The sequence below is a fragment of the Macaca fascicularis genome, chromosome 2 (genome assembly GCF_037993035.2).
Source record: "Macaca fascicularis isolate 582-1 chromosome 2, T2T-MFA8v1.1".
NCBI lineage: Eukaryota > Metazoa > Chordata > Mammalia > Primates > Cercopithecidae > Macaca > Macaca fascicularis.
The window spans coordinates 167,945,483-167,963,008 of record NC_088376.1 but is presented as its reverse complement, the minus strand read 5'-3'; the positions used below and the strand labels follow the sequence as shown (position 1 = coordinate 167,963,008).

Below are 17,526 nucleotides of genomic sequence, written 5' to 3'. Positions count from 1 at the left end.
TCACCCTCTTGCTCGAAACAGATCATTATATTATAGACTTAAGGTAAAATATATGAACTTCTGTTAACTTGATTTCTGGAGAATAAGCATGGAAACAACCTCCTTTCTTTATTTGGAGGTTTCTTTGTGGAGTACTTCATTTGGACCCTTGGTTTGTACTCCAGCAGCTGGCTTAAACACATGTTCCTTAGTCTCACCTCTCTCTTTATTTTGATGGCCACTCATTTACTTCAAACCTTCTTATTTTTTGATGGGACTAGTAAAATACTTTACCCATCTCTGGGCCCAACCACACTCATAGCTCGTACCCTACACCCCATAGGTAAGAATGGCTGTTTATACGCACAAATCCAATTATGTCATCTTTGTTCACTTCAATGGCTTAACATTGCTGATAAGATAATGTTCAAATGCCTCTAGGATAGAGAACCAGAACTTTAGTGGCCTCTATCTACCTCTCCAACCTCATCTTCTTGCCTCTTCTAAATAAATTCTGCACTTAAGCAATACTAAACTATTTGCCTGGCCTCTGTGCTATTTCTTTTTTCTTCCCCTATATTGCTGGCTCACCCTGTCTCTGTGCTCCAGAGCACCATAATCATATGTCTATTGTAGTGCTCAGTCATGTGGACAGCTACAATGTAATGTGTCTTCAAGTAGATGGTGAAATTCTGGAGGTCTGGAATTATATTTAGTTATTTTTTTTTTATTAAATGAACAATTCAATCTCTAACTAAAATTAATGATGATTTGGTATATGTTTCATGCTGTTTATGTTTCTTTTCCCTTTTAAAATGTGCATGTTTACTTTGATACAAAAAGTGTGTTATCATCCGGATATAGGCATTACCTGGGTATGGGTGTCACCTAAGAGCTTCTTACAAATGCAGAATCTCGGGCTCTTAGACGTAGTAAATCAGAATCTGCATTTAAGAAAAAACCCCAAGCTGATTCATATTTCCAATACAGTTTGAGAAGCGTGGATCTGGGAACTATTTCATCTAATAGTTCTATTGCATTCAGGACATTCAGAAACCCCGTGCCAGTGTCTCACATGTGTACTTTGGTGGAGTATACAGCTTTAAGAGTTCATAAGCTTTTCTCACCAGCCCCAAAATCCTTGCTTTACATGACAAAGTTAATTTCTCTGACAATAATCTTTATCATTTGTTAAAGCAACTTCTGCATCTGAATTGGGTAGTATTCATATGGTGGATTATCCAAAATAAGCTTAAAACAACAACTCTAAGACTGTGAATTGGGCCAGCTCATCCCACCCCTGATTTTTTCTGTGGACAGTTCTAACATTTGCATTGACCTTTCGGCCTTCCCCAGATGAAGATAACTGCTTTTTTGTTACCTATTCTCCACAAGGACACTTATCTTGGGCTGCTTCTCTTTGTTACTTTTATTGTCTTTGAAAGCTAACTCTAATTTCCCATTTTCTTCTCTGTCTCATATTTCTTCTTTGCAATTATATTCATCCATCACTCTGTCTATAACATAGTCTAATCTCAGCTCTTGTCTCAATAATATTAATGAGATAAGTATGAAAGGCTGCATATCAACAATTTCACAGTCTTTTGTTTCTTTAGTTCTATTCAATCATCCCAGAGTCTTGAAAAGTGCATAGAATCTTTATATATCTTCCAATACCTTTTATGTAAGTCTTTTCGTATATGCATTATTACTAAGTATTTAAGTATAGGCATCAATATATTTTTTTGGAGTTGTGCCCATCTATCTCTAACAGTGTTCCTCCTCGCTTTGAAGTCTTAAGTATTCTCTAAAGGGAGATTTATATTTAAGGTCTAATCTCCTGCTGTTCTGACTAGCCTTTTTCTGCTTAAACTATTCCAGATTTTTCTTAAATAGCATCATCTCCACTTCATTTTTTAATAGCAATTGGTTTGTATTGTTCTACTTTGCTTCTGCAAATGTAATAACTGACGTCCTTTTTTCTAAAATATCCTCTCCATGCTGCACCTTTCAACACAGGCCAACCCATTTTTGTTTGCTCTTACTCCCATAATTTTCATTCAGTGTGTCAGAGGATATGTCCTGTTAGCAGAGCTAACAGGCCACAAAGGACTTAGGGTCTCCTTCGAGTCCTTTTTTTAAAAAAAACTTCATGGTCCCACAACACAATGTGGTAAAGCAAGGTAAAAGGAAGGCAAGGAACAAAACAGGAAATTATACTATTACAGGAAATTGTTGTAATAAAGTGAAAAGCCAAGGAAGCAAGTGTCCAGCAAGTCATAAAATTCTAATCATGCAGCTGGGATAAATTGAACCTTTACTCACCAGCTGGCAGAGTTTTGTATTGTTCTTTTTGTCTTTATTTACATCTAAGTGCATACCTTTGTAACTTGAAAGCCACCTGGTCATTTTACAGTTGCGGTAATGAAGACGCAAAAATATTTAGTGACATTCTTAAGTTTTCACCATAGTTACTGGCTGAATCTGGGCTAAAATGTGGATCTTCTGACTCTGAGAGCAGGACATTTTCTCTAAGAATTGAAATTTCTTAAAGATCAACAGTTGTCAGACCCTGTCTTTATCAAATTTTAATGTGGCAAATCTTCCTCACAAGACTTTACAAGGCCATTCTACAGATAAGACATCTGAGGCTGAGGGACGCAAACATTAAGTTCATCATTGTGAAAGTGCTCTCTTTTATCCCAAAAGTTAGGTTCACATGCATGAAATCACTTTCCAAAGTAAGCATTAATGTATTAGGGACCTGAGAGGGGCAGAAAGAGGAACATACTTCTTTTCAAGAAGAATAGGTGCCCTGTAGTTGCTATAGCAACTGGGAACTGATGTAAGGCATTCCTGCTAGAACATTTTCACGTATTGAAGGTGTCTTCCTGTCTGACCAGAAGCTGAGTTTGGTTAGCTTTGTTAATTAAAGCAGAGTTATCTAAAATGGGAAGCTTGCACCCCAGGAAATATGCAGTTCAGTCTTCTAGGTTGCCTGTTCTTTGTCCCCTACACTGAAAAAAAAAATTGTGTAATTTTTTTTTTTTTTGGAAACAGAGCCTTGTTCTGTCACCCAGGTTGGAGGGCAGTGGTGCCATCTCGGCTCACTGCAACCTCAACCTCCTGGGTTCAAGCAATTCTCGTGCCTCAGCCTCTCGAGTAGCTGGGACTACGGGCTCATACCACCATGCCTGGCTAATTTTTCTATTTTTAGTAGAGGTGGGGTTTCATGATGTTGGCCAGATTGGTCTCAGATTGGTCTCGGATTCCTGACCTCAGGTGATCGCCTGAGGCCTCAGCTTCCCTAAGTGCTAGGATTACAGGTGTGAGCCACCGCGCCTGGCCCACATTTTTAAAGAAGTATAATGTATACAGACAAGTGCACATAAGTGTATAGCTTAATAAGTTTTCACAAACTGAACATACCTGTGCAGCCAACATCAATATCAAAAAATAAAACCTTAGTAGCATTATAGAAGTCATGCTTGTTCTTCTTTCTAATCAATATTCTCAAAGTTAATCACTGTCCTGACTCCTAACTCTACACAGGCATACCTTGTTTTATCACACTTCACTTTATCACACATCACAGATAATGTGTTTTTTACCAATTGAAGGTTTGTGGCAACCCTACATAGAGCAAGTCTATTGGAACCATTTATCTAACAACATGTGCTGTGCTCACTTTGTGTCTCTATGTCACACTTTGGTAATTCTGGCAATATTTCAAACTTTTCCATTATTATATCTATTATGGTGATCTGTGATCAGTGATCTTTGATATTACTAAGTTGGAGCAAAAGTAGTAACGGTTTCACCATTACTTTTAATGGCAAAGACCCCAATTACTTTTGCACCAAACTAACACTATTGTAATTGTTTTGAGGCACCACAAACCATGCCCATATCAGACGTCAAGTTAATTAATAAATATTGTGTGTGTTCTGACTGCTCCACCAACAGGTCATTCTTGTCTCTCTCCCTCTCTTCGAACCTTCCCATTCCCTGATACACAACAATGTTGAAATTAAATCAGTAATAACCCTACAGTGTCTACAATGGCCTCTAAGTGTCCAACCAAAAAAATTAAAAAAAGGAAGGAAGAGTTGTACAACTCTGATTTTCAATCAAATGCTAGAGATGATTAGACTTAATGAGGGAGTCATGTTGAAAGTTGAGACAGACCCAACGGTAGGCCTCTTGAGCCAAAGAGTCAACAAAGATGTGCATGCAAAGAAAATTATTTGAAGGAATTAAAAGTGCTACACCAGTGAACATACAAATGATTTTAAAAAAAGAAAGAAAAGAGTGAAACAGCCTTATTGCTGATATGGAGAAAGTTTGAGTGGTCTGTATCAAAGATCAAACCAGCCATAACATTCCTGTAAGCCAAAGCATAATCTAGAGCAAGGCCCTGGATTCAATTCTCTGAAGGTTGAGAGAGGTGAAGAAGCTGCAGAAAAAAAGTTTGAAACTAGTAGGAGTTGGTTCATGAAGTTTAAGGAAAGAAGCTGTCCCCATAATGTAAAAGTACAAGGTGAAACAGAAAGTGCTGATAAAGAAGCTACAGCATGTTATCCAGAATATCTAGCTAAGATAATTGATGATGGTGGCTACACTGAACAACAGATTTTCAGTGTAGATGAAACAGACTTATAGTGGATGAGCCATCTAGGATTTCATAACTAGAGAGGAGAAATTAATGCCTGACTTCAAAGCTTCAAAGAACAGGCTGACTCTCTGGTTAGAGGCTAATGCAACTGATGACTTTAAGTTGAAGTCACTGTTCATTTATTGTTCTGAAAATCCTAAGACCCTTAGTAATTATGCCAGATCTACTATGTCTGTGCTCTACAAATGGAACAACAAAGCCTGGATGATGGCACATCTGTTTATACCATGGTTTACTGAGTATCTTAAGCATACCATTGAAGCCTACTGTTCAGGAAAAAGAAATTCTTTTAAAATATTACTGTTAACTGACAAGGCACCTAACTCAGACCCAAGAGCCCTGATGGAGATGTAGAAGGAGATTAATGTTCTTTTAATGCTGGCTAAAACAGCATGCTTTCTGCAGCCCATGGGTAAAATAGTGATTTTGACTTTCAAGTCTTAATTACCTAAGAAACACAGTTTTAAGGATATCACTACCACAGATAGTGATTCTATTGATGAATATGGGTGAACTACACTGAAAACCTTCTGGAAAGGATTTACCATTCTAGATGTCATTAAGAACCTTCATGATTCATGGGAAGAGGTCAAAATATCAACATTAACAGGAGTTTGGAAGAAGTTGATTCCTGTCCTCATAGATGACTTTGAGGAGTTCAAGACTTCAGTGGAGGAAGTAGCTGCAGATGTGGCAGAAACAGCAAGAAAAAATAGAATTAAAAGTAGAACCTGAAGATATTTCAGCCAGATTTGCTGTAATCTCATGATCAAACTTGAGTGTATGAGCAAGTGCTTCTTATGGATGAATAGAGAAAGTGGTTTCCTGAGATAAAATCTACTCCTGGTGATGATGCTGTGAACACTGTTGAAATGACAATAGAAGACTTAGAATATTACATCAACTTAATCAATCAACAAGTGGTAGGGTTTTAAAGGATTAACTCCAATTTTCAAAGAAGTTCTACTGTGGGTCAAATGCTATGAAACCTTATCTCATGCTGTAGAGAAATCTTTTGTGAAAGGAAGAGTTAATCAGTGTGGCAAATGTCATCGTTGTCTTTTTTTTTTTTTTTTTTGTATTACACTTTAAGTTTTAGGGTACATGTGCACAACATGCAGGTTTGTTACACAGGTACACATGTGCCATGTTGGTTTGCTGCACCCATCAACTTGTCATTTACATTAGGTATTTCTCCTAATGCTGCCCTTCCCCCAGCCCCCCACCCCATGAGAGGCCCCAGTGTGTGATGTTCCTCGCCCTGTGTCCATGTGTTCTCATTGTTCAATTCCCACCTATGAGTGAGAACATGGGGTGCTTGGTTTTCTGTCCATGTGATGGTTTGCTGAGAATGATGTTTCCAGCTTCATCCATGTCCCTGCAAAGGACATGAATTCATCCTTTTTTATAGCTGCATAGTATTTTATGTTGTGTATGTGCCACATTTTCTTAATCATTCTATCATTGATGGACATTTGGGTTGGTTCCAAGTCTTTGCTATTGTGAATAGTGCTGCAATAAACATACCTGTGCATGTGTCTTTATAGTAGCATGATTTATAATCTTTTGGGTATATACCCAGTAATGGGATCACTGGGTCAAATGGTGTTTCTATTTCTAGATCCTTGAGGAATCACCACACTGTCTTCCACAATGTTTGAACTAATTTATACTCCCACCACTGTTGTCTTATTTTAAGAAATTACCACAGCCACCCCAACCCTCAACAACCACCACCCTGATCAGTCAGCAGTCATTAACATCAGGACAAGATCCCCCACCAGCAAAAAGATTACAACTCAGATGATCACTGGCATTTTTTGGTTAAAGTATGTAGATTGTTTTTTAGATGTAATTCCATTGTACACTTAATAGGCTGTAGCATATTGTAAACTAAACTGTTTTTTTTTGAGATGGGGTCTCACTCTGCTACCCAGCCCTGGAGTGTGGTGGCATGATCTTGGCTCACAGCAACCTTTGCCTCCTAGGCTCATGCCATCCTCCTACCTTAGCCTCCTGAGTAGCGAGGACCACAGGTGCACACCACCATGCCCAGCTAATTTTTGTGTTTTTTATAGAGACGGGGTTTTGTTATATTGCTCAGTCTGGTCTTGAATTCCTGGGCTCCAGCAATCTGCTCACCTTGGCCTTCCAAAGTTCTGGGAATACAGGAGTGAGCCACCATGCCCGGCAGTGTAAATATGAACTTTTATATGCACTGGGAAACAAAAAAATTCATGTGATTGCTTTATTGCAATATTCATCTTTTAAATTTTATTTATTATGGTGGTTTGGAATTAAGCCCACAATATTTCTTAGGTATGCCTATGCATTAGTTTTGCTTGTTTTTGAGTGTTATGTCAATGGAATCATACAGTATGTTCTCTTTTGTGCCTAGTTGCTTTCACTCAATGTTATGTCTTCACATAGTGTGACTAAGTTTTTTTCTTCTTGTTTAATTTTTATGTTTTAACTTATATAAAAGTTCAGTAATAGATGCATATAATTTATAAATAAGCCAGGGATGTGTGCATAAAAGTTTGCAGTTATTGGGTTAAAGTATGGCACCATTTGTGTGAATGTCGACTTTAAACCCCAGATAGACTCATTAGCTTTTTAAAGAGATAACTATTCACAACTACAGACTATGATGACCTCATCTAGATATTTGTATTTAATAAACATTTATTTATGAGAACCCACTATGCACAGGTCTTCGTAGGTACTGTGACAGTTACATAGGCAAAATAAAAAGATGTAGCTCAGTCTTTTAAGGAGTCTCACTAGTGAGAGAAAAAGTGCAGTAAACTTATGTGATCATTCCAGACAAAATTGAGAATCTACAAAAGAGACACAACTAAAATGATATAGAAGCCTGGATGAAGGATGACCAATCTTCCAGGAAGCTAGAAAAGGCCCCTTGAGACTTTTACTAGATAAACTTTGAACCCCTTTATACTTCCCATTTTCCAATGTTTAATCAGATTTCTCATTACAGAAATAGCATCTTTATTCTCACTGTGCATTGCATTATGTTTCAGGTTTATGGATACACAGTATATATTGCGCTCAGTCAAAAGGGGGCAGCATTCACCCTTTTTCTGAAAATCAGAGACCACTTTGGCCACATCTCTTTCTTTCTAGGAAAAGAATACTTTTACCAGACAGCGTTTCAGAACATAGATATAAATTTTAAGCCCCCTGTTTTAATTGTTTGTTTATAGAGATAGCAACTGATTTCCACCTTCATGTCACTGAGCCCAACATATTGCACAGGTATAAATGAAGTCAGGCTGTCTCTGTGCCCGGAGTTTCCCTTATTTCTGCCTTTGTCCCTTGATTGGGCGTGGCAGTCTTGCTCAGACTCAGATTGCTAAAGGGCGGTGGCTGAAATGAACAAAAGGAATCAGACCTTTACTCTTAGCCTGAGAAAAAGATTGCCAGGGGAAGCTTGGGGAGAAAGCGCAATGCTGAGTGGTTGCGTCCTTGTTTTGACTACCTAATGCTTTTTTTCTCTTCTGAATTTTTATACTTTTTAAACTTCCATTTATAAGCATAACAATTATGTGAAAGGTAAATAAGTTACATGCACTACAGGGATGTATGACTGTGCTCTATCTTGTGGCCATTCATCTCTTTATTAGCCAAGTAACCTTTACAGTTTAAGTACTACACAGTTGCTGCAGTCCTTTTCTTGCTGACGCAGTAGTAGAGGGAGTGGTGCTAAAAACTGAGAGAGGTTTAATGCTGAAGGTCTCAGACTGTGTATCTCTATGTCTATGACCTCTAACCACCAGACCAGCAGATAACTGATTTCATTTTGTTAGTGAAACACTGATTTTAATTGCTGACTTATACAGCTTCCATGTTATACTTGATTGGTTTTGAGAAAATCAATGTTGATGGCCAAAATTCCAAATTAATTATTTCTTTCTAGATTTAATCATACTGTATACAGCCCTAAATTGCCCTCTAAGTGATTTAAAAAAAAATTGAGGAGTAGAGCTTTACCAAATGTCTCTGAATGATAAAGGGAAGTTGGCCCACCCTGTAATTAGGTTTTGTAAATAGCAAGTCAAAGGTCAGAGCAAAGGTCATCTGATTTCTTCCTTTTGTGAAGAAAACAAGGGATTGTAGTCACTATGGCTGATTTCAGAATAGTAGTAAAGATGAAGTCATTGCTTTCTTTCTAAACAGAAACTGTAAAATGAAATAATTTGGAACAATCACAGAAATAATTACATTAATATAAATAGCAAATAACAAGTGATAATTTGTGTAGTGTTTACAGATACTGTGACCCTTGGTTTTAGACCTTGTGCAGTGTTTTTCTCTGTCACGTACATGATGCTGTGAGGACAGCTCTCCAGGAGACCTCTGATGACATCATGTCACTGTCCTCTGAGGCCACAACACAGCTGCCATGCCACACACTGGCTCAAAACACACAGTGGGGCATAGGCAAAACATTCACAAAGTAAAGAAATGTCAACTTTCTACCTTTTAGCATTCATTTGCCTGAATTAACCAACATTGTGCAACATATAAAATCTAAAGCCCATGTGAGAGATAAGACAGAATTATTTACATTTCTGCTGAAATTAAGAATGATGAAGTAGAAACTTATTACTTTTAAAACCAAACAATGAATCTAAATATGTGTATATCAATCAAATGATGAGTTAGGACTTTGTCATGGACTGGAGAGGAAAATTGGATGGCCAACTATCCTGGGTTGCTAGGGACTGAGAAGTTCTCCAGGATGTGACACTTTCAATTTTAAAATTGTGACTATCTTAGGCAAACTGGAACAAATTGGTCACCCTAGCTGGAAGAGATCTTTTTGGCCATGTTGTCCAATTATCTTATCTTGCAGCTGAAGAAAATAAAGATTATGGAAATCATAAGATCCCAGCAGGATTGTTTTTCTCCCTAATTCTTGTCAATGTCTTTTCTTTTCCTAGTTTCTCAGGTCATGTATTAGACTTAGACCACAGGATCATGCAAATGGCCCTTATTAGGTGGGCCTAGGGGGTGAGCATGGGGTTAAGGGACTCCAAGAGTGGCTGTCCTTCTCAGATCTGAAGGTCACTTGGCTGACTGTGGGAATGCCTGACTGTCTTCCAGGAGAGCAGAGAATGCCTCTATCAATAGTTTGAACACTGTTATGCAACTTTCTGAGTGACACTGCAAAGTACCAAAGATAGAAGCCACACAGGGGGAAAATGGGCGTCTCAGTCTGCTCTGGCAGCTATAACAAAATACCATACACTGGGTGGCTTATAAATAACAGAAATTTATTCCTCACAGTTCTGAGGCTGAGAAGTTCAGATCAGGACATCTGCTGACTCAGGTGAGGGTCCCCATGCTGGTTCATGGATGGCACCTTCTACATGTCCTCAAATTGTGGAAGGAACTAGCTAGCACTCTGGGACCTCTTTTATAAGGGCACTAATCCCATTCATTGAGGGCTCTGCCATCATATCCTAATCACCTCCCAATGGCCCCACCTCCTAATATCATCAACTTAGGAGTTAGGTTTTAACTTATGAATTTCAGGGGGACACAAATGTGCAGATCATAGAAACTGGGTTCTGAGACTTGAGCATGTCAGGGATTCACAGCGTTTCAAATGTGTGGGCAGGTTGCTGACACCTGTTCTTCTGGGTCCTAAGGAAAACAGAAAACGTGATTAAATAATTCAGCCTGATTTTGGGGCTTTATTTGTAATGACACCTAGAAGGATTTGCCTTTCCAAATAAGGACCATGGAAAGTAATAAGTACTTAAATGAATGAAGAGGCTGAGTGAGAGGTATTTTATAGCTGCGTGTGTTGAGGTGGGCAGGGCACTGAAGGAAGAGTTAGATGGTGAAGTACTATATAGACTGCTTTCAGTGTTTTCCTCAAATTATTCCACAGAGATGGTTGCTTATACCAGAAAGAAAATGAGAACTACTAATAATACTTCATTTTTATTCATCAAAGAGAATAATTACAGAACTGAAGAAGAGAGAGCAAACACGGTAAAAAACATAGTACAAACAAGATAAAACATACTCAAAGCAGAATAGATGGAGGCAAGAGTCATCAAAACTACTAAGAACCCAGGTATGTGGTTATTCTTCATTAAAAAATAGACCTATCTCTGTTATTCTTATTTTGTCTACTGAATGTATTATCCTATCTCAATCCACTGAATTCATCTTTAATTCTCAGCCTGAATGCTGTTCCCTAAGGAAAGTCTTCTCTAACCTCCTGATTCTATTTTAGGTCGCCCTATTAAATGTCTTTAAAACACTGTATACTTTATCATAATGTGATACAAAAATGAAACTTGGCATGAATTAAACTAAATTACACTTATAATAATTTAATGTCTGTATCCCTGCTAGACTATAAATTTATTTATTTTTTTGAGGCAGAGTCTCACTCTGTCGCCCAGGCTGGAGTGCAGTGGTGCGATCTCGGCTCACTGCAAGCTTCACCTCCCTGGTTCACGCCATTCTCCTGCCTCAGTCTCCTGAGTAGCTGGGACTACAGATGCCCGCCACCACGCCTGGCTAATTTTTGTATTTTTTAGTTGAGATGGGGTTTCACCGTGTTAGCCAGGATGGTCTACATCTCCTGACCTCGTGATCTGCCCGCCTTAGCCTCCCAAAGTGCTGATTTTACAGGCGTGAGCTACCATGCCCAGCCACTATAAATTTCTTACAGTCAGAGACCACGCCTTTTTTGGTCATTGTTGAAGCTCCTGGTACATAGTAAGCACTTGATAAGTGTTGTTTGTTGAACTAATGAACCAATCGTTTGAAATGAGTTCAAGTTTTCAGATTCTGTTGTATAGATCTGTGATATATGGCAAAATCAATAAAATGTATTATACCCCAAAACATTTCCACGTGTGTGTACGGTATTCTGTTAGGAGAACCAGTTCTATAAAAAGACTACTGAATCCAAATCTTGGCTCTTATACTATCTCGAAAAGTTACACCTGTAAGCCTCAGTTTTGCCATTTACAAAATGGTATTGTGTCAGCTTCAAAAGTTTCCTCTGAAATTTAGTGAAATAACGAGGATGGACATTAAGCATGATATCTGGAACATGATATATTTTCCACAATTATTAGGTTAATTTGAATAATTAAAAATTTAGAAATAGTCAAATGCCCCAAACTTCTCAAGATGGTGAAAAATGTATGTGACTAGAGAATAGAATGTAGTCTTAGTTGTTCTATTGAGTCATTGTGTGATGTTAGGCAAATTACAAGTATCTCTGGGAATTACTTTCTTTATTTACAAAATGAGATAGCTAAACTGTCCTCTTATGATCCATCGTGAGAAAAAGGGTGTGGTGGATGTCCTAAATTTATATAAAATTGAATGTTTATATGGTAATTTTTTCTAGCCATATCTTTTATTAGGTTCTTGAAAGGGATTGAATTGTAAGTCAGGTTACTGGGAAGCAGACTCTGAGATGGAAATTAATGTGCAGGAAGTATACATTACACAGAATAAAATACTCTTAGGGTTAACATCTATTGGAGAAGAGAAAGAAGAAACAGGATTGGGCAAAGAGAGAAGCTGGCTGTAAGCAATCAGCCAAACTTTCTATGTTGAATATTTTGCTAGATTGTTTTTAGGATAAACATGACTAACATGATAACTGTAATTATTTCAGCATGTTATAATTTAACAGAGAGTATGGTGGAAAACTATGTACTATCTTCTCAGTGTCCCTCCCCTGTGAATTGCTCCTTCCTTCATTCAAACGGTGCCATTTATAGGGTAGATGCTGTGTTCTTATAGACTTTACTATTGGCAAAAACCACAGTTACTTTTGCACCAACGTAATACCTTGTCACAATATTGCTCCAGGGTTGAGTAAAAACATAAATGGTCAGTTTGAATCAGCTTTTAAATTTCCCTGGGAAAGACAGTCAATCTGTTGATAGAAGCCAAAATGTGAAAGTCAGGATCTGGCATTGCTTATTATCTCTGTGAGTGAGGAGGCCTTGATGGAACTCAAAACCTACCTATGCACATTACAAACTGAAAAGGGAATTCAGTAACTAAGGAGTCATAGCAATTCCAAATGTATATATGCCTGATAAACTCTAAACAATAGAGTTTCAAATTACATGAAGCAAAATTGATAGAAATAGAAGCAGAAATATATAAATCCACAATCATAGCTGGAGAACTCAATACTCTCTCAATAATTGAGAGAACAAAGAGATATAAAATTAGTAAAGATATAAAAGACATGAACAACACTATCAACCAACTTAAATGAATTGACATTTATAGAATGCTTCACCCAACAATAGAAGAATATATATACTGTTTAAATACACATGGAACATTCATAAAGGTATATCATATTCTTGGCTATAAAAAATTTAAAGAGATTTAAAAGATTTGAAATCATACAGAGTATATTCTCTGACCATAATGGAATTAAGCAAAAAAAAAAAAAAATCCATAACCGAAAGATATGTAGAAAATCAACACATATTTTGGAAGGTAAACAATACATCTCTAAATAATCCATAGGTTAAAGAGGAAGTCACAAGGGCAATTAGAGAGAAAAATATATGTGTAAGTAGATATACTTTTTGTTGTTGTTGTTGTTAAAGAAATGGCATCTCCTCAGGTTGTCCAGGCTGGTCTTGAACTCCTAGGCTCAAGTGACCCTCCCACTTCAGCCTACTGAGTAGCGGGGACTACAGGCATGTGACACTGTGCTCAGCTTAAGAAATATTTTAAGTTGAATGAAAACAAGAACCCAATGTATCAAACGTGGGATGCATCTAATGAAGTACTACATGTGTAATTTATAGAATTAAACACTTACATTAGGAAAGAAGATATGAAATCCATGATGTAGATGTTAAGAATCTAGTAAAAGACGATTAAATTAAGTCTCAAAGTAAACAAAGAAAAGAAAAAAAATAAAGATAAAAGTAGAAATCGAAAAAATTAAAAACCAGAGAAAAATAGAGAAAATCAATGAAACCGAAAATAGATTATTTCTTAAGATCAATGAAATTGATAAACTCTTCCCAGAATGGGCACGGGGCAAAAAAAGAAAACACAAAATTACGAATATCAGAAATGAAAGAAGGAACATTACTATTAATTCTATAAACATTAAAAGGATAAGGGATTATTACAAACAACTCCATATATTCCCACGTATTTGATAATTTAGATGATATGGGTGAGCTCCTTGAACGACAGAAACTATTGAAGCTAACACAAAAATAAATAGATAACCTTAATAGTCCCGTACCTATTAGAGAAACATAATTTATAGTTAAAAACCTTTCTATTAAGCATTTAGAAAAGAAATAGCAAGTCTACACAAACTCTTCCAGAAAATAGAAGAGAGAACACTTAACTTATTTTAACTTGATAACAACACCAGACAAAAATATAACAAATAAATAAAATCAAAAGTCAATATCCCTCATGAACAGATGCTCAAATAATCAAGAAAATATTAGAAAATAGAATCCAACAATATGTAAAAAGGATAATATGTTATGACCAAGTGGGGTTTATCCTGGAAATGCAAAACTGTTGTAACATTTAAAAATCCATCAGTGTAATTCATCAAATCAGCAGACTAATGGAGAAAAATCATATAATTTTCACAATGGATTTTAAAAAAGCATTTTACAAAATTCAATTTTCATTCATGGCTTAAAACAATAGCAACATTAGCAAAAATTCTCAGTGAACTATGAATACAGTGAGACTTCATCAACCTGATAAAGGTCATTTATGAAAAGCATTACAGCTAATATCATACTTAATAATGAATAATGAATACTGTTTTCCCGGGATTGGGACAAAAGCAATGATGTCCACTTGCATCACTCCCATTCAACATTATACAAGAGATCCTGATTAGTAGAGTAAGACAAAAACAATAAATTCTGGATGCATGGAAGAGAGTGAATAAATCTCAAATGTATTATGCTCAGTGAAAGACGTCAGACTCAACAGGATGCACACTGTATGACTGCATATGACATTCTGAAAAAGTTAAAACTATGGGGAAAGAAAGTAGATTAGTGGTTGCCAGGGCCTGGAGCTGCAGGTAGAGTTTTGCTATAAAAGGGCATAGGAGAGTTTTGAAGGGTGATAGAATTATTTTATATCTTGTTTATGATGGTTACATGACTATATGTGTTTATTATTTTTATATCTTGTTTATGATGGTTACATGACTATATGTGTTTGCCATATAACTAATAGATTGGTACATGAGAAAGGATCTATTTTCCTATATGTAGATTACCCTTGATATGCCTCAGAAAGAAAAGAAAATCCCACTTAAAGAGAGAAACCAATGTGGGTTTGTCTTTGAAATGAAATTCTGGTGGTGTTTTTGCCTGTGGTTGTGATTTTTTTTCCAGAAATCCGGGTTTCTCTCTGAACTTTTGGAGTTTAGTTATTTAAAAAATGATAATTTTATCTGCTTTTGATAAACCATGGAAGAGGGCTACCTGGATATATTCTATGCCATTACCTGAGTGATTCAGGATCTTTTAAATGTAATCTCTATACTTTTCCCCATGCAAGTTCAAATAATGTTTCTATCACCTGTGACAGACAGTCCTGAGTAATGCATGGAAATAGACACTTGCACAAGTAACTGTATACACGGTTGTGTGAGAAGTGCTATAAGAGCAGTAAAAATGATATGGAAGCAGACAGCTGAATGTGATTAAGTCTGACTGGGATCTAGGCAGTAATTGAGTTGGCCTCAGAGACTTTCTGCACTAGAGTCTGGGGAAGCATATCCCAGCTTGAGAAAACACATTTGAGAGCACATTGCAGAGGACAGGAATAAATGGATGCGTGGATGACAGTATGTGATGTCTTCAGGGATAAGAGGTGCAGTGGACCTAAAAAGTGAAGAGACCATCAAACCAGGTAAGTGGTGGAAGATGAACTTAGAAAGGCAGACTTTTACCAGACAGTAGAGAGATCCTTTCTGTGCTCAACATTTTAACTTCATTTTATAAAGAGTTTTATAAATAGCAGGGGAGTGGCATACTCAGATAAGAATTTCTGAAAGACATTTTCAATGTAATCCAAGGAATTATCAGAGAGGCTTCTTGAAATAGGTCAGTTGGGAATCTGTTACATTAGATTAGAAGGTCTGCAGATGACTATGCCCTACACAGACAGAAAGGGTGTAATGATATTGATGTTGTTATGATTATAGCAGTTACCACTTTCCCCACTCCTTATGAGCCAGGCATTGTACTAAAGTACTTCAAATACATTATCTTATTTAATCCTGACAATCATATAAAGTAGGTATTATTATGTCAATGTAGTAGCCAATTATTTTCCACTTAGTCCATGTGGAGGGGCTGACCCCACTGCCTTTCCCACCCTACCAGAGGTGGTGATATTAAGGATAAGCATGTGTCCTGGGCTGTCTAACATGCGTATCCTTTTTTTCCCTTGGTTAGCAAATGGTGAGGGACAGGTATATAGCTCATTTTATACATTTGGATTTAGTCCCATGAATTTGGTGGGAATTATCAATAAGAGAAGATAAATTGTATCTGCTTTTGATAAGAAATGGATGAAAACTGGCTGGAATCATTTGTTAGTTGAGATTAATTCTACAGCCCTGAATTTCCCAATGAATTTTCCTTGAATATTCATCCTGATAAATACTCTGTGAAAAAGTGTTCTGTTTTATGCATTAACTGGGAAAGCATTGTATACTGTATTATCTCAGAACTTAGTAAAGGGACTAGAAATCCTGCAGTCAAGAAATCTATTTAATTTTGTTTAATCCAGCTTTCTCAAATGTATGTAAAGAAGTTACTCTTTTAACACATGTATTGACTAGCATCTACCACATTTTGGCAAATACAGTTGTAGGCATTTATCTGCCTAACTATAGTTAAACCATTCAAGATTTTAATAGCAGGATAAAAGGCACCCTTGTCTCTAGTATCTCTTGAGGTTGCATTTCTTAGTCTTTTCCCTGAACACTTACAAAGGTGCAGATCAGATCTGAAAACAAAAGAAAATGTTAAGAGCCGGGGCATGTTTTGGTCAATTTGGATTTACACGTTTCCATACAACAGTATTCTGCTGCCTTCCAGAGACACTAGAATCCATCACCTGACAGCTGTGGAGAGCACAGTTTCTCATTTGGCTTACCACTGTGCCTGAGACTCCCCACAAAAGAGACCCAAACATATTACCTAAGGAAATGAGGGGTCACTGAATGATAATGTGAAGTAGAAGAATTCACATTCTCATCTGCACAGTCACCCAGGGGTCTCATTTTTGAATCTGGAATGTGAAACGAACTTTGGAAATAATTGAAAAAATGCCCAGTATGCCCAGTACAATGCTGGGTGTGGTAAATACAGCAGTCAAAAGATATGACCACTGTTGTGTCATCTGTGTCTTCATAGAGCTTTCTTATTGTAGCTTCAAGTAATGTCTCTAAGAAGCTTTTTTTAAGTTATAATTTACCTCAAATTCCCTTCCTTATAATATTTAATGAAATGACACATAAAATGCAAGGAAAGTGAGTAAAAGAAGAGCAACATGGCTTCTAAAAGAGAAAAGTGTTTTATAAGACATAAAAGCAGTTTCATGGGGAAGGCCATCAATGGTGGCATTAGTGACTAACATAGGATCTGAAATAATACCAGTAATAATTAAAAACGTTTCTTTCTGAGACCTTTCAAATGCTGAGGAACTCTTCTCTCCTCAGGAAACTTCACTGTGTTTTGTTGATGACAAACTGGTGTAATAAAAACAAAGACACACTGAAATGGAATTTTTACAATTGTGATTCTTAAAAAACTTAATATTGGTTTACA

The 17,526-nt window shown here is 36.9% G+C and overlaps 1 long non-coding RNA gene across 1 annotated transcript in view; it reads left to right on the top strand.

Annotated features, from left to right (window-relative positions):
- Positions 1-11,546, top strand: part of LOC102118040 (uncharacterized) — a 77,001-nt gene extending 65,455 nt beyond the window's left edge. Inside the window, exon 7 of the long non-coding RNA XR_010584656.1 lies at positions 10,575-11,546. This is a non-coding gene — a long non-coding RNA (uncharacterized lncRNA). The remainder of the gene's footprint in view (positions 1-10,574) is intronic.
- Positions 11,547-17,526: the final 5,980 nt, after the last annotated feature.